Consider the following 13,393-nt stretch of genomic DNA (forward strand, 5'->3'; position numbering starts at 1 on the left):
TGGGGTTACTGGGGCTGCCAAGTTGCTCTTTTGGTAGAGGAAAGGAGGCAGGAAAGTTGCAAAATGGTTCACTATTAAGGGGAAATGTGGAAGACATTAAGAAGATGACAGAGTGGATGAATGGTTCTTCTTCTTGACTATCTAATCATTATCCACTCAGACTTTAAAACTCTGCATCAAAATCACCTCCCAGATTCTTCCTTCTCTCCAGTATGTGATACCTGGCATTGAAAATTTCTGCGTATGACTTTATCATGGTGTGTTATAGTTATTTAATTCAATGTCTGTCCCTCCAAACAAATTGTAAATTCTTGGTGAGCAAGACTGGGTCTCATGAATTTTCCTTTCCCTTGGGATGGAAACAATGTAGGAGAATTATGGGTATTTAATGCTTGTTAAATGAAGAAATGATTGAAAGAAGACAAATGAGAATAAGAAGGATAAGTTGGTAAATCCATTACTGAGGGCAATTTGGCAAGATTTGCTCTACCAAAGTTAAAATGTGCAAACACATGGGCCCGGCAATTACATTTTTAAGAATTTATCTTACAGATTCACACATGTGCCAATTGATTTATGTACAATGTTATCGATGGCAGCATTGTTAGCAGAAGTTTGGAAATAATGGAAATGCCCATCAACAGTGGATTGATGACATAGATTATGGATTATCCATATCATGGAATACCAAGCAGCTGTGAAAAATCAATATAGAAAGATCTTCAGAATATAATCTTGGAGGAAATAAGCAAGATTCAGAACAGTATAAAATATCCACATCTTACATTTGCTTGTATATGCATAAATGTCTCTGGAAAGACCCAGAAGAAACTAATAACTGCTTTTTTGTTGGAAAGAAAGGTTTGGAGGAAAAGGAAAACTTTTCATTGTATTCCATTTTATACTTTTTAGTTTCCAAACAATGTTATATATTACTGGGTTCAAAATGTATAAATATTCAAAAAAGAAAACTGCACACACATGTTTATACCAGCTTTATTTATAATTGCCAAAACTTGGAAGCAACCAAGATGTCCTTCAGTAGGTGAAGTGAATGAATAAACAAACTGTGGTACACTCAGACAATGGGATATTATTATTATTGTTGTTATTTTATTTTATTTTTTAAAGTCAGGGTCTTAGTGTGTTGCCCAGGTTGGTCTTGAACTTCTGGCCTCAAGCAGTCCTACCACCTCAGCTTCTCAAAGTGCTGGGATTATGGCTGTGACCTACCGTGCCTGGCCTTGGAATATTATTTAACACTAAAAAGAAATGAACTATCAAGCCATGGAGAAAACTTAAATGGAAAGACATGATGAAAACTTCAATGCATATTGCTATGTAAAAGAAGCCAGTCTGGAAAATGCTACATACTACATGATTCCAACAATATGACATTCTGCAAAAGGCAAAACTATGGAGACAGTAAAAAGATCAGCGGTTAACAGGGGTTGCAGGGAGGGAGGTATGAATAGGCAGCACACGAAGGATTTTGTAGGGCAGCAAAACTACTCTCTATGTTACTATAATAGTGGATACATGTCATTATGCACTTCTCCAAACTCAAAGAATATACAAAACCAAGAATGAACCCTGATGTAAACTATGGACTTTGGGTGTTAGTGATGCATCCATGCGGGTTCATTAACTGTAACAAATGTCCCACTGTGATGTGGGATGTCGATAGTGAGGACACTGACGGTATACGTGAACTCTTTGTTGTTTATTCTCAATTTTCCTGTGAACCTAAAACTAAAAAAAAGGTGCTCATTTTGGCTGGTTGTTTCTTTGGATGTAACACATAGACAAAGCAATGTGATGTTGCAACGTCTACTTTTATGAGACAGGGTCAGCAAACATTCCCCCATCCAAGACCTGTGGTGGATATTGCTAATCGACCATGACATTCCCTTGTTGAGTCCCAACTTGCTTACAAACTTCAAGATTCCTCCAGGAAGCCATCACCAATCAATTGGCTTTTGTACCCGAGATAAAAACCATTTGGCATTTCAGCTTCTGAGCTTACAGTTCTAGAGAGATCTCAAGAACTCCGACACTGAAAGTGAACAGGTGTGGTGAAGCCAAGTTATTCCAAGCATGCCCAAGGCTTCCCAGTTAAAGACCTGAGTGAAACTAATGCCCAGCCTATTTGGCTACCTCCACACCTGAAAACATTCTTGAGTCAACCTCTTCACATTTGAGATTTTAAATTTTAGGCAGTCATGTCTGATTAGCATGAAGAGGTCTGAATTTTGCTCAATGGTTTAGAATTATCCCTTTTTATACCAGAGATTTGATTCTAAATGAAAAAACACTGGTTTGGCTTAGCAGTGTGGATGGTCTGGTGTATAAAGCAAGAGAAACCCTTAATTGCATGCAGAAATAATTCCTTGGAAGCTCAAAATTCATAACTTGGGCAGCTGCACTTTACTTCATTGTAAGATAAGAACTTATCTTTCAGGTTCTGTGTTTTATGAAGTAATATATTTCAACATTCTATAATGTAAATTACAACTTATCCCTACAAGGGAGCTCTTAAACTGTGTTTGCCTTTCATTTTGGCTAAGTTCTAAGGCTGAAGATCGCTTCTAGTTTATCTTTTGAGTTAAATCATATCTTTGTTTTTCAACTTTATCATTTGTAATATTAATGTTCAAACCAAGATTTTTGGGCATCACAGAAACTTAAAGCATATTTTAAAAATATTTTGCATGTATAAAATTCCATAAAAAGGCAGAGTAGACACATATATATATTTTACTTTGAAAGAACATTTTCCATTTTAGATTTCAAATTCCTCAGCCCAGAATAAGGGAGCATCAGGGAACATAAAGGAAGTGGTCTCCCAGTCACAATGACCACATACTGCAACTGCCTTGCTCTCCAGTCTGGGTTTCTGCTTCGTGTTACAGTCATTTCAGTGGGCACCACTCAGCTGCTTTGTAGTTTTCAGGAGCAGTTGTTCAGGGAGGATTTGGTTCATTGCTGGTGTGACATATGAGTGATGATGACCCAGGAAGTTCTGATGACGTGGCTTCTCTCAGCAATGTTCTGGGTTTGCTAAGCGTCCTCAAAGCCTCTTTGGCTCTTATGGAAGTTGCATTTCAAAACCTGTAACAGGAGTCCCCTGCCTAGGATGGCTCTTCAGTGGTACTCCTTCCTCCCAGTAGAAGCAACCTTTGTTTTTTTTTTTTGTTTGTTTTTTTGTTTTGTTTTGTTTTTCGTTTATTGAGATAGGGTCTCACTCTGTCACCCAGACTGGAATGCGGTGGTGTGATCACAGCTCACTGTGGCTTGGTCCTTCCATGCTCAAGAGACTCTCCTGCCTCAGCCTCCTGAGTAACTGGGAACAAATACATGCACTATCACACCCAGCTGATTTTTTATTTTCAGTAGAGATGAGATCTCTCTCACTATGTTGCTCGGTTTGTCTCAAACTTCTTGGCTCAAGTGATCCTCCCACCTTGGCCTCCCAAAGTGCAAGTGAAAGCCACTGCAACTGGCCAGAAGCAGCCTTTGACATTGGGTCTACTGCTGCCCTCAGTTATGAGAGAAGTTTCAACCATCCTTTTCACATTTTTTTTTTTTTTTTTTTTTTCTGAGAGAGTCTCACTCTGTTGTCTAGGCTAGAGTGCAGTGGCATAATCTTGGCTCACTGTAACCTCCACCTCCCTGGTTCAAGTGATTCTCCTGCCTCCACCTGCCAGAGTGGATGAATGGTTCTTCTTGACCATCTAATCACTGTCTACTAAGACTTTAAAACTCTGCATCAACATCACCTTCCAGGTTCTTCCTTCTCTCCCCTATGCGATGCCTGGCATTGAAGATTTCTGTTTATGACTTTATCATGGTATGTTACTGTTATTAAATATAGCTGGCTTTACAGGTGTGCACCATCATGCCCAGCTAATTTTTGTATTTTTAATAGAGATGGGGTTTTACCATGTTGGCCAGGCTGATCTTGAACTCCTGATCTCAGGTGATCTGCCTGCCTCCGCCTCCCAAAGTCCTAGGATTACAGGTATAAGCTACCACGCCTGGCCCTTTTTCACATTTTTTAATACATGGATAAATAAGGTAGAGATTAGAATTCTTACATGCTAGGTGTATTTTCCCTTTGATAGTTTTACAAAATATTCTAGGTGTAGAATGTGTGGAACAGACTTCTTTCGTGTTTTCTGATCCTAGGGTTCCTGAGTTTCTGAGAACTTGTTTGTCTTGAAGTTTCCTTTAAGCCATGTACTCTTTGCATGCTTGTCTGCCCCTGCCTTCCAGGTACTGTGGGCATATGGGGGTTCCTTCTGTCTTGAGTTTTCAGTTTTATTTTTTGAAAGAGAATGCAAAATAGGTTGGGTCCTATGCCACCTTGTCAGTGATATGGTTGTGCATATTGTTGATATCAGTTAAAAGGGTAATCACAGGAGCGTGTATATATATATATATATATATATATATATATATATCCGCATAACAAGGCCGTAAGTTAAAGAATTCACCAAACAAAGGCTGTAGGTTCATGAGTGAGACTGTTTTAACTGAACTGGTATTTGTACAAGGTGACACCCTGTTGCATACCACAGACCTCCTCCCTGAGTGACTCAGCTGCTGAGAAAGAAACCTCTGAACTGTTCATTAATACAGTCAGGTAGAGGTTGAGACTCCACTGAATAAACTCTAGGTTCCCATTTCTTTCAGTCAGATCCTCCCAGGGAATCACTACAGGCCGGTTAGCCAAAAAGTCCTGGTTTTCTTCTCAATAGAGGTAAGTAGAATTATACTTGCAAACAGAAATACATCTGCTGTATGTGCACAGCTTTCTCTGTGTTCCTTCCAAATGATTAAAATTTGGAAGTTACTTACTTACTATATTATCTTTGTATTTTCTTCCTGTAAATTTTGACAGCCTCCAGCTGACTGTTAGCTCTGCTCTTCCTTGCTGTACTTTTAGGCCACATTGCATTGAACTTCTTGGCAATTTTACACATTATGGGCATCACAGAAATGAGCACCTATTTGATTTTCTGGGTGGGAGCTGTCAGCTGGTGAATCCTGCCACACAAAGGATAATAAATTCTTTAAGTGAAGGGACCAGCACCTGCTGGTTTATTTTCCAAGTGACTATACAAACATTTTTTAAAGGAACTTTCTGTTTTCATAAATGATGCTTTTAGTGAAATAGTGAACTCAAACGTTGCTTTATAGTTAATAAGTCGTATTTTTTCTCTACTGCTAAAAATATTGCAAGTTGTTGAGCTATGAGAACGAGAGGTTTATTTTTATGAGGTTTTTGTCTCCACCCTATCTTCCCCAAATAAGAAAATCGCCATTTCTTACTTGAAAGTACCAAGGAGTAAAGGCAGGGTGTGGGGGCAGAATTAGCGGTACATGGTTCCTTACAGGGATCTGTGGACATCTGGCCAACTTCTCTACAGTATATTCTGCATTCTAACCTAAGGAGTGATTAATATATATGGGGGCAATTTTCAAACTTTATTCGTAGCTTAGTCCTGAAAAACCAGTTTTGGGAGACTTTTGGTAAGGATAGAAGAGTCCTTTTATAATGAATTGTTAAGCTGACTTGTCTGATTTGTGTGTGTGTGTGTGTTTTTTTTTATCATTTCTATTTATGATACAGAGCTGTGGAATTCAAATGCAGGGGCCACTCACAGCTTGCAAATTGCAGGTTTGTGTCCTCCAGAGAGGCGCCCCCACAGCATACTTGGCTCTATCTTTAGTTCTTGAGTTCTCATGGCTTCCTATTGCTGACCAGGTCACCTGCAGTCTGAGAGGGGTTTAGACACACCAGTGCTCAGTGCTCATTTCCCAGAGGTTTACCGAAGAATTTTATAACTTGGCTTTCAAGTGTTTATAGTAACCAGAAAGCTAAAGCATAGCATGTGTGGGCAATTTTATTTTTCATAACATGTGATTACATTTAAAACTGTCTTTCACTGTCACAGTTTATAACGTAGATATAGCCTTCCTAATATTTGCGGTGCTCCAGTGTTTAAAGTATCAGAAACATCAATTTGAGAAAACTGAGAAATGACAACAGTAAAAATTTTAGTAAAACATTCAGATGATCCTAAAGGTTGGGATATGCAGAGAATGCCAACAACAGGTCAGAATTTTTATTGGAATGTTAGCTTCATGTAAATCTTAGATCTAATTGACCGAATATTTCAACTGAAATGGAGCATAGGCCCATCTAGTCTAAGGCCTGAATTTTCTAGATGAGAAAAACAAAGCATAAATGTTAAGTAACTTGTGAAGATCAGTGTAATAGAACCAGAACATGAAGCCAGATTGCTTGTCTTTTGTCTTACTGAATTTTCTCAATATTTTTTTCAAATACTTTTTATTATAAAATATGTAGTAGCAATAAACGAGCCATACTGCATCATGGACTGTGGTTATCCAGCAATATGTGGAAATATTATACTGTGTATGCTGTGACTAAGACATAATGGAATATGTTTCCAACTTGTGGCTTGTGGAATCAGTGTTGCCATTTATTATATTTATGAGATTTTCATCTCAGGAGCCAGTAGCCCCTCAGCAGGAAGGGGATCTGATGTATGTGTGTTAGCTGTGGTCTGTACAGTCAGAACCCCCTCGCCCCGAATGCCATTCTGTAGATGATGCTTACCTGACTGCCTTCTCAGACTACCAGAATTATGATGAAATACCTGAGAAGTTCATATTCCTGGGGACTATGTAAACAAAACAAAGAATATGTTTTGAATGACTGAGCTCATACTGTGGAATGAACTAAGCAGTCAACTTAAGCAAACATTGTTTAACTGAGAGCATCCTATATGGTTCAGACATCAACTCCCACCATTTCTTAAGAGTGAGGGGATCAAATCTTTGGCCCTGAAGTCCAAGGGAAATCTTTATTGGTTTCACTTGGCTTCACTTTCTGTCATTATCCTGCTTCTAGACCATTTGTTGATCATTTTCCATTTTCTCTGGCTAGGGACTTTGAAATAAAGATTTTATATATTAATTGCTGCATACATAGCTGGAGTTGTTCAAAGTTCACTTCTGACTCAAAAGTCGTTTTTGTTGTTCCTTTTTTTTTTTTTTTTTTGAGATGGTGTCTCGCTCTTTTCCCCAGCCTGGAGTGCAATGGCATGATCTTGGCTCACTGCAGCCTCCGCCTCCCATGTTCAAGCGATTCTCCTGCTTCAGCTTCTCAAGTAGCTGGGACTACACGTGTGCACCACCACACCTGACTAATTTTGTATTTTTAGTAGAGATGGGGTTTCACCATATTGGCCAGGCTGGTCTCGAACTCCTGACCTCAGGTGATATACCCGCCTCGGCCTCCCAAAGTGCTGGGATTATAGGCATAACCAATGCACCTGGCCTTAGTCAAAAGTCTTTATCAGTTATATTCCTTAAGTGTTTCCAGCTTACCACTGTACAAATGGTAAACTGTGATTTTTCCATGAACTTGTGATTTTGGGGCTCGGGAGAAGCTCTTCCTTACATGGATGCTTTGCCAAATGACAGCTACATTTACTAGACTTTCATTTCATGTTGATGACTAAATTTTTTAAGGGCATGAGTCATCCTTTTATTGTAATACTTAACTGAAAGAGTGAATTTTATAGCTATCTATTAAATGACAACTGGTTTGCTTCTAGATACAAGAACTGATCGTCCTGAATCCTCATTATAATAGTATAATTGAGAGTTCTAAAAATCTAAATAATTTATTCTTTGTCTGTAGACCCAAGTTTCCCTGACTCTAAAATGTGATTACATATCCTTCATATGAAACCTCCTGGGGAAAGACAGTGAACTCTAAGCCGTGTTTTTCAAATTGAGATATATACATCCCAGGAGACTGTGTCAATGTCCTAGAAAATGCAATACAATTATGAAATAAGCATGGCACATGTCTGTATGGGGAGCTAATTGTAGTTAAAAAGCTTTGGAGAAAACTATCCCTATTGCCCTGCCCTCTCGCCAGTTGTCCCCAGGATTCCCTCTTTTGTCATTAGAAATGCTGTGTGTAAAAGTTTAAAAGAAATTTGTATACAAATGCATGCAGGGATCTGAAATCTAGATAGACTTGAATTTGAACCATGATCCCATGTGGACAAACGGTGACAAATATGAGTATGCCTAACTCACAGCACCAGCAGATAAAAAGAAAAATTAGGATTCTTGCTGAATAATTAATAGATACATAAAGTTATATAATGGTATATTATATACATATTTTATAATATACATAGCATATTACATAATGGGATATATATGTATAATATGATTCACAATAGCACAAAAATATAGAAATCTAGAAAAAATCTCTACAAGAAAAATTTAAAATCCAGATTTAGAAAAGAACAACATTTTATAGTAAGACATAAAGGTGAAAGTTGACCTTAAATGTCAGTTCTTCCCAAACTCTTTTGTACAATCTGTACAATTCTAGTCAAAAGTTCCAAGAGTATTTGTTTTGGAACCTTAGACAATAATTTAAAGTTATCTTAAAGAAATGAATAAATGAGAATAGCTGATAGAATTTCTAAAAGGAAATTAATGAAGGGTGCTGTGCTACTAGATATTAAAAATGTATGTATCAGAAAAACACAATAATAAAAGTAGTTTGTTTTTATTGTAAGAAACTAAAGACAGATATCTTGAGAAAAACAGCCACAAAGCACATTTGAGAATATGTAAGAATTTAAAGTGTGACAAAGGACGAATCATCTATCAATGAGAAAGGGATTTATTCTCCCATTACCAAAGTAAATCCACATGGATTAGAGAGATTACATAAAACAACAAAATACATTGTAAAAATTAAAAGAAAAGTAAATATTTAGTTAACCTCATGTTTGTTCAACAAATATTCCTCTAGAACTGATTATGTACCAGGTACTGTGATAAGTTTTGAAAATCATCTGTGGAGAAGATGGGCTTCGCCACTACTCTTAAGATGTACAGTGTGTGAGTGTGTGCGAGTGTGAGTGTGTGAGTGTGTGAGTGTGTGTGTATATGCACGTGTTGGGGGTAGGGGAAGATTATTCAGCCACACACACAGACAGTCTTAGGTGATGTTATGGAAAGAAACTCTGCTATTTGAACACACAGTAGGGCTCATAACTTAGCCTGGGGAGGAAGGAGTGGGGCAAGTGGCGATGGTGTCACGGAATGATTTCTGGAGGATATAGAATGTGTGATCTGGAAGGTGAATGGAAGTCTTTCCTGAAGGAAAAGGAGGGGTTGAGGGAAGTTCAGAAAGAAGAGTGTTTCAGGCATAGATAGAATAAGCAATAGCTCACAGGTGATCAAAAGGATGGAGCACCAGACACTGGAAGGAGTTGCTGTGGGGAGCGGGAAGCAATGAGGCTGCAGAGTATGGCCTTGTTAACCTTGTTAAAAATTCCATTTTATCCTGACAGAAATGGAACACCCCTGAACAGCTTTAAGCAAGGTGATGACTACTTTGGCACCAGTGAGGAGAATGGATTAAAATTGAGGAAGTCTGGAGACTGAGAATGTAGCTGGGAAGCCGTTGGAATAGTCAGGAGATTACGGTAGTTTGAATTGGTGTCTTGGAAATAGAAAGATACATAACAAGAGATGTTGAATTATAGGACTTGACGATTGCTTGGACTTCAAGGTCAGAAAGAAGACTGATGGATGGTCTGCAAAGATGGCTTTTAAAGAGTGAAAGTGGAAGAAATTATAAAGGGAAAAATAGGGAATGCAAAATTGAAAGCTTCTGATACAAAATTATAATTAGAAGCTAAATGAAAAACTAGGAAAGTAAAGATGAATGTTCCTGACATATAAAGAAAATGAGAAATCAGTAAGAAATATATAATAATTATCAATGGATAATTTATAAAATAAACAAAAAATGCCCTGTAAAGTGAAGACAAATATGCAAGTAAAACAAAATGATTCTACTTTCACTTATTATATTATTAAAAAGATTAATGAATGATAATTCTAAATGCTGGCAAATGCATGGACACTCATATGCTGCTGGTGGATGATAAACTACTATACGATTTATGGAAAGAAACTGGACAATAGGGATCAATAATATTTTAGAAATAATACATCTTGGCAAGTAATTGCACTTCTAGGATCCATTCAAAGAAAATAATCAGATATTTGGTGAAAGACTTTTGTATGGTTTTTTAGAAACAACAGAGGAATGATGTTACATTAATAAATAAAATGGGCTGGGCACGGTGGCTCATGTCTGTAATCCCAGCACTTTGGGAGGCCAAGGCAGGTGGATCACAAGGTCAGGAGATGGAGACCATCCTGATTAACATGGTAAAACCCTGTCTCTACTAAAAATACAAAAAATTAGCCGGGTGTGGTGGCGGGCACCTGTAGTCCTAGCTACTCGGGAGGCTGAGGCAGGAGAATGGCATGAAACCCAGGAGGCAGAGCTTGCAGTGAGCCAAGATCGCACCACTGCACTCCATCCAGCCTGGGTGACAGAGCAACACTCCGTCTCAAAAAAATAAAAAATAAAAAATAAAAAATAAATAAATAAAATGAGATATCTTGTAGCTGTAAAATAAATATTTAAATATTCTTAAATGGCATTGGAAAAATGCATACCAGTAGGCTCTAAATGGGCAAAGAAAAACCCTGGAAGAAAATTGCAGTGATTGATTAAAGGTGTCTGATTTTTTTTTCTTTCTTTATGCTTTCTTGTATTTTCCACATTTTATATATGCTTTCTTGTATTTCCACATAAGTTCTAAATATAGTGAGAAAGATTTATGTTGCGTAAAATTGGGATAGAGAATAGCTACATGCCAGAGCTTTCGTGAATATGAAATCCAGTAAAGTATTTAAGATAACTAACAGGGTTTTGGCTCATAGTCTATGGTCAAAATTGAGTTTTTAGTCATTTAACTCATATTTTCAGCTAGAACTGAAAATAGCCCCTCGTGGGGCTCAGGTGGTAGATAACTTCTATTGGATAGCTTTTTTATCAATGAATGTTAGACTAGTGTTTTTTGTAAAATGAAATAAATAATTATAGGTCACTATTCACATTAAAGCTTACTGTTATCATTCTGCAGAAAAGATGGGCCATAAGAAAAAGAGCTGGTGAGGGTTGCGTATTAAAAACCAGAATCAGGCAGAAGCAGGCGGATCACGAGGTCACGAGTTCGAGACTAGCCTGACCAACATGGTGAAACTCCGTCTCTACTAAAAATACAAAAATTAGCCAGGCATGGTGGTGCGTGCCTATAAACCCAGCTACTCAGGAGGCTGAGGCAGGAGAATAGCTTGAACCCAGAGGTAGAGGTTGCAGTGAGCCGAGATCACGCCATTGCACTCCAGCCTGGGCTACAGAGCAAGATTCCATCTCAACAAGCAAACAAACAAACCCCAGAATCAACAGTGAGAAAATTGTATGGTAGGGTCTTTCATTTGTGCTACATTCTGGACTCTGTTTCACCATCAGTAAACAAGTTTCCCAATGCTAAGCTTAGATTGTGAGGTTATGTGACTGAAGAAATAGCTGCTTTCTAACCATCACAGAAGGCTAAATGAATCTTTCCCAGCCTAATGATTTTTGCATTTCCTTTTAGGCTGTGTATTCAGGCTAAACACAGTTGTTTGTTTCTGAGAGATCATTTAAAAATGGATTTAAATAGACTTGTTAATATTACACTTCATGAAGCACTGTTTGTTTTCCCCTTACATATATTTCTTGTACTTTTAGGTGGTAATTAGTTGTTTGATGGTTTGTTTTATTTATCTTCCAAAAGATAATGCTTCTGTTTATTGGTCTGTAATTATAGAGCCCCTCTTATACTTCTACTGAAAATGGTTTTATGGCATTTGTCCTTTTCCAGTTCCTAGGGATTTTCGCTATTTCATTGATTTCTGGGAAACAAGTAATGGTGGGGTTGGCACTGTTACTGTGCCCTGAAACCCTCAGGACATTTTCAGAAGCAAAAGTGAATACCACCAGGGCGATTTGCCACCCTGTGTCATTTTCTAGACCCCTTTTCTGTATTTGTTCTACTTTAGCTTTTTTGTATTCTCCATCACTAAAGAGATTTGCCCTGGGCAACTATTGACATTTGGTCTTTCATAAAGATAGTAATTTATAAAAATATACTAGAAGCTTGATAAATTGATTGAAAGATTTTGGTTTAGTTAAAATATCCAAATGTCACTCTATGTAGATTTTATGATACTTTGGTAAAATGGTCAAAGAAAGTCTGCTCCAATTCTTCTTTTCCATTGAGCTCCACCATGGATCTCTATTGTTGCCATCTTTATGTCCATGAGTACCCAATGTTTAGTTCCCACTTATAAGGGGAAACACTTGGTATTTGGTTTTCTGTTTCTGCATTAATTCGCTTAGGATAATGACCTCCAGCTGCATCCATGTTGTTGCAAAGAACATGGTTTCATTCTTTTTTTATCCACCACTTTTTAGTCTAGTAAATTTCTTCCTGTTGATTCCTTCTTGTTTCTCAGGCTTCTAAGATAGGTACTCTCGTGTCAGGTTGATTTGAGTTTGAATCCCAACTGGGCGACTCACTAGTTATGTAACCTCAGGCAAACTACTTATCTTGAGACTCCTTCCAGAAAAAAAAACTGCCTACATTTCGCCCACTGCCCACATTTCCAACTCCTGCCCTATCCTTCTGCAAAAAGACTCTGACTTCACTGAAACCATTCATCATTAAGTTTCATGTAAAGAGCAAGTATAATAATAGTAACAACCTAGAGGCATGTAAGGCTTAAATGAGACAACACCTGTGAAATATAAGCTCGAAATAGTTATTATTATTGTGGGACCCCAAATCTAAACAGTCAGAATTGAAGTCCTTGTTTTTTCTCTTTTCTTCCATCATCCTTTATTTTGTTAATTTAGTTTCTGCGGCATGTTTTTTTTTTTTTTTTTTTCTTTTCTGCCTTATTTCTCCTATTCTTTTTCCTCTATGAGCCCTTCTTTAACCAATTTTAGTTTCTTTGTTCACACAATCTTTCTCTTAAGAAGGTTAGCAGGGAGTGCTAAAGACTTCCTCAGGTAAGCCAAGAGGCATTATGTCCTTGGGTGGGAAGGGAAGAGTGAGATTTTAAAAGTCTTCATGCTGAGAGAACCCAAAAGATGACGAAGATTCTAGCTGAGCTGGGAACTGGCCCAGGAAATTCTTGGCACTGGGACAGGAAGAGCTGGGGCTGCGATCCCGCTGGGGGACTGAAGTGAAAGTTGGCTCAGGGAATTCTTGGCATGGGGACAAGAGGAGCTGGGGCTCAGATTGGGCTGGTGGGGAGAGCGGCAGTTGGGTCACTTAATGGACGTAAATGCTCCCAGAGGAAGTGTTCTTATTAGAGATAGAAAATACTGAAGGAGGCCGGGAGCGGTGGCTCA

The 13,393-nt window shown here is 38.1% G+C and overlaps 1 protein-coding gene across 7 annotated transcripts in view; it reads left to right on the top strand.

Moving 5' to 3' along the window:
* Nucleotides 1–4,611: 4,611 nt before the first annotated feature.
* SCEL (sciellin) overlaps nt 4,612–13,393 on the top strand; it is a 111,511-nt gene continuing 102,729 nt past the window's right edge. For 6 of the 7 annotated variants that reach the window (XM_010360531.2, XM_030922375.1, XM_030922377.1 and 3 more), the window contains exon 1: nt 4,612–4,762. The gene's annotated coding sequence lies outside the window, so the exon portion shown is untranslated. The remainder of the gene's footprint in view (nt 4,763–13,393) is intronic. The other variant, XM_030922379.1, reaches the window with a different exon arrangement.

The sequence above is a fragment of the Rhinopithecus roxellana genome, chromosome 18, assembly GCF_007565055.1.
Source record: "Rhinopithecus roxellana isolate Shanxi Qingling chromosome 18, ASM756505v1, whole genome shotgun sequence".
Taxonomy (NCBI): Eukaryota; Metazoa; Chordata; class Mammalia; order Primates; family Cercopithecidae; genus Rhinopithecus; species Rhinopithecus roxellana.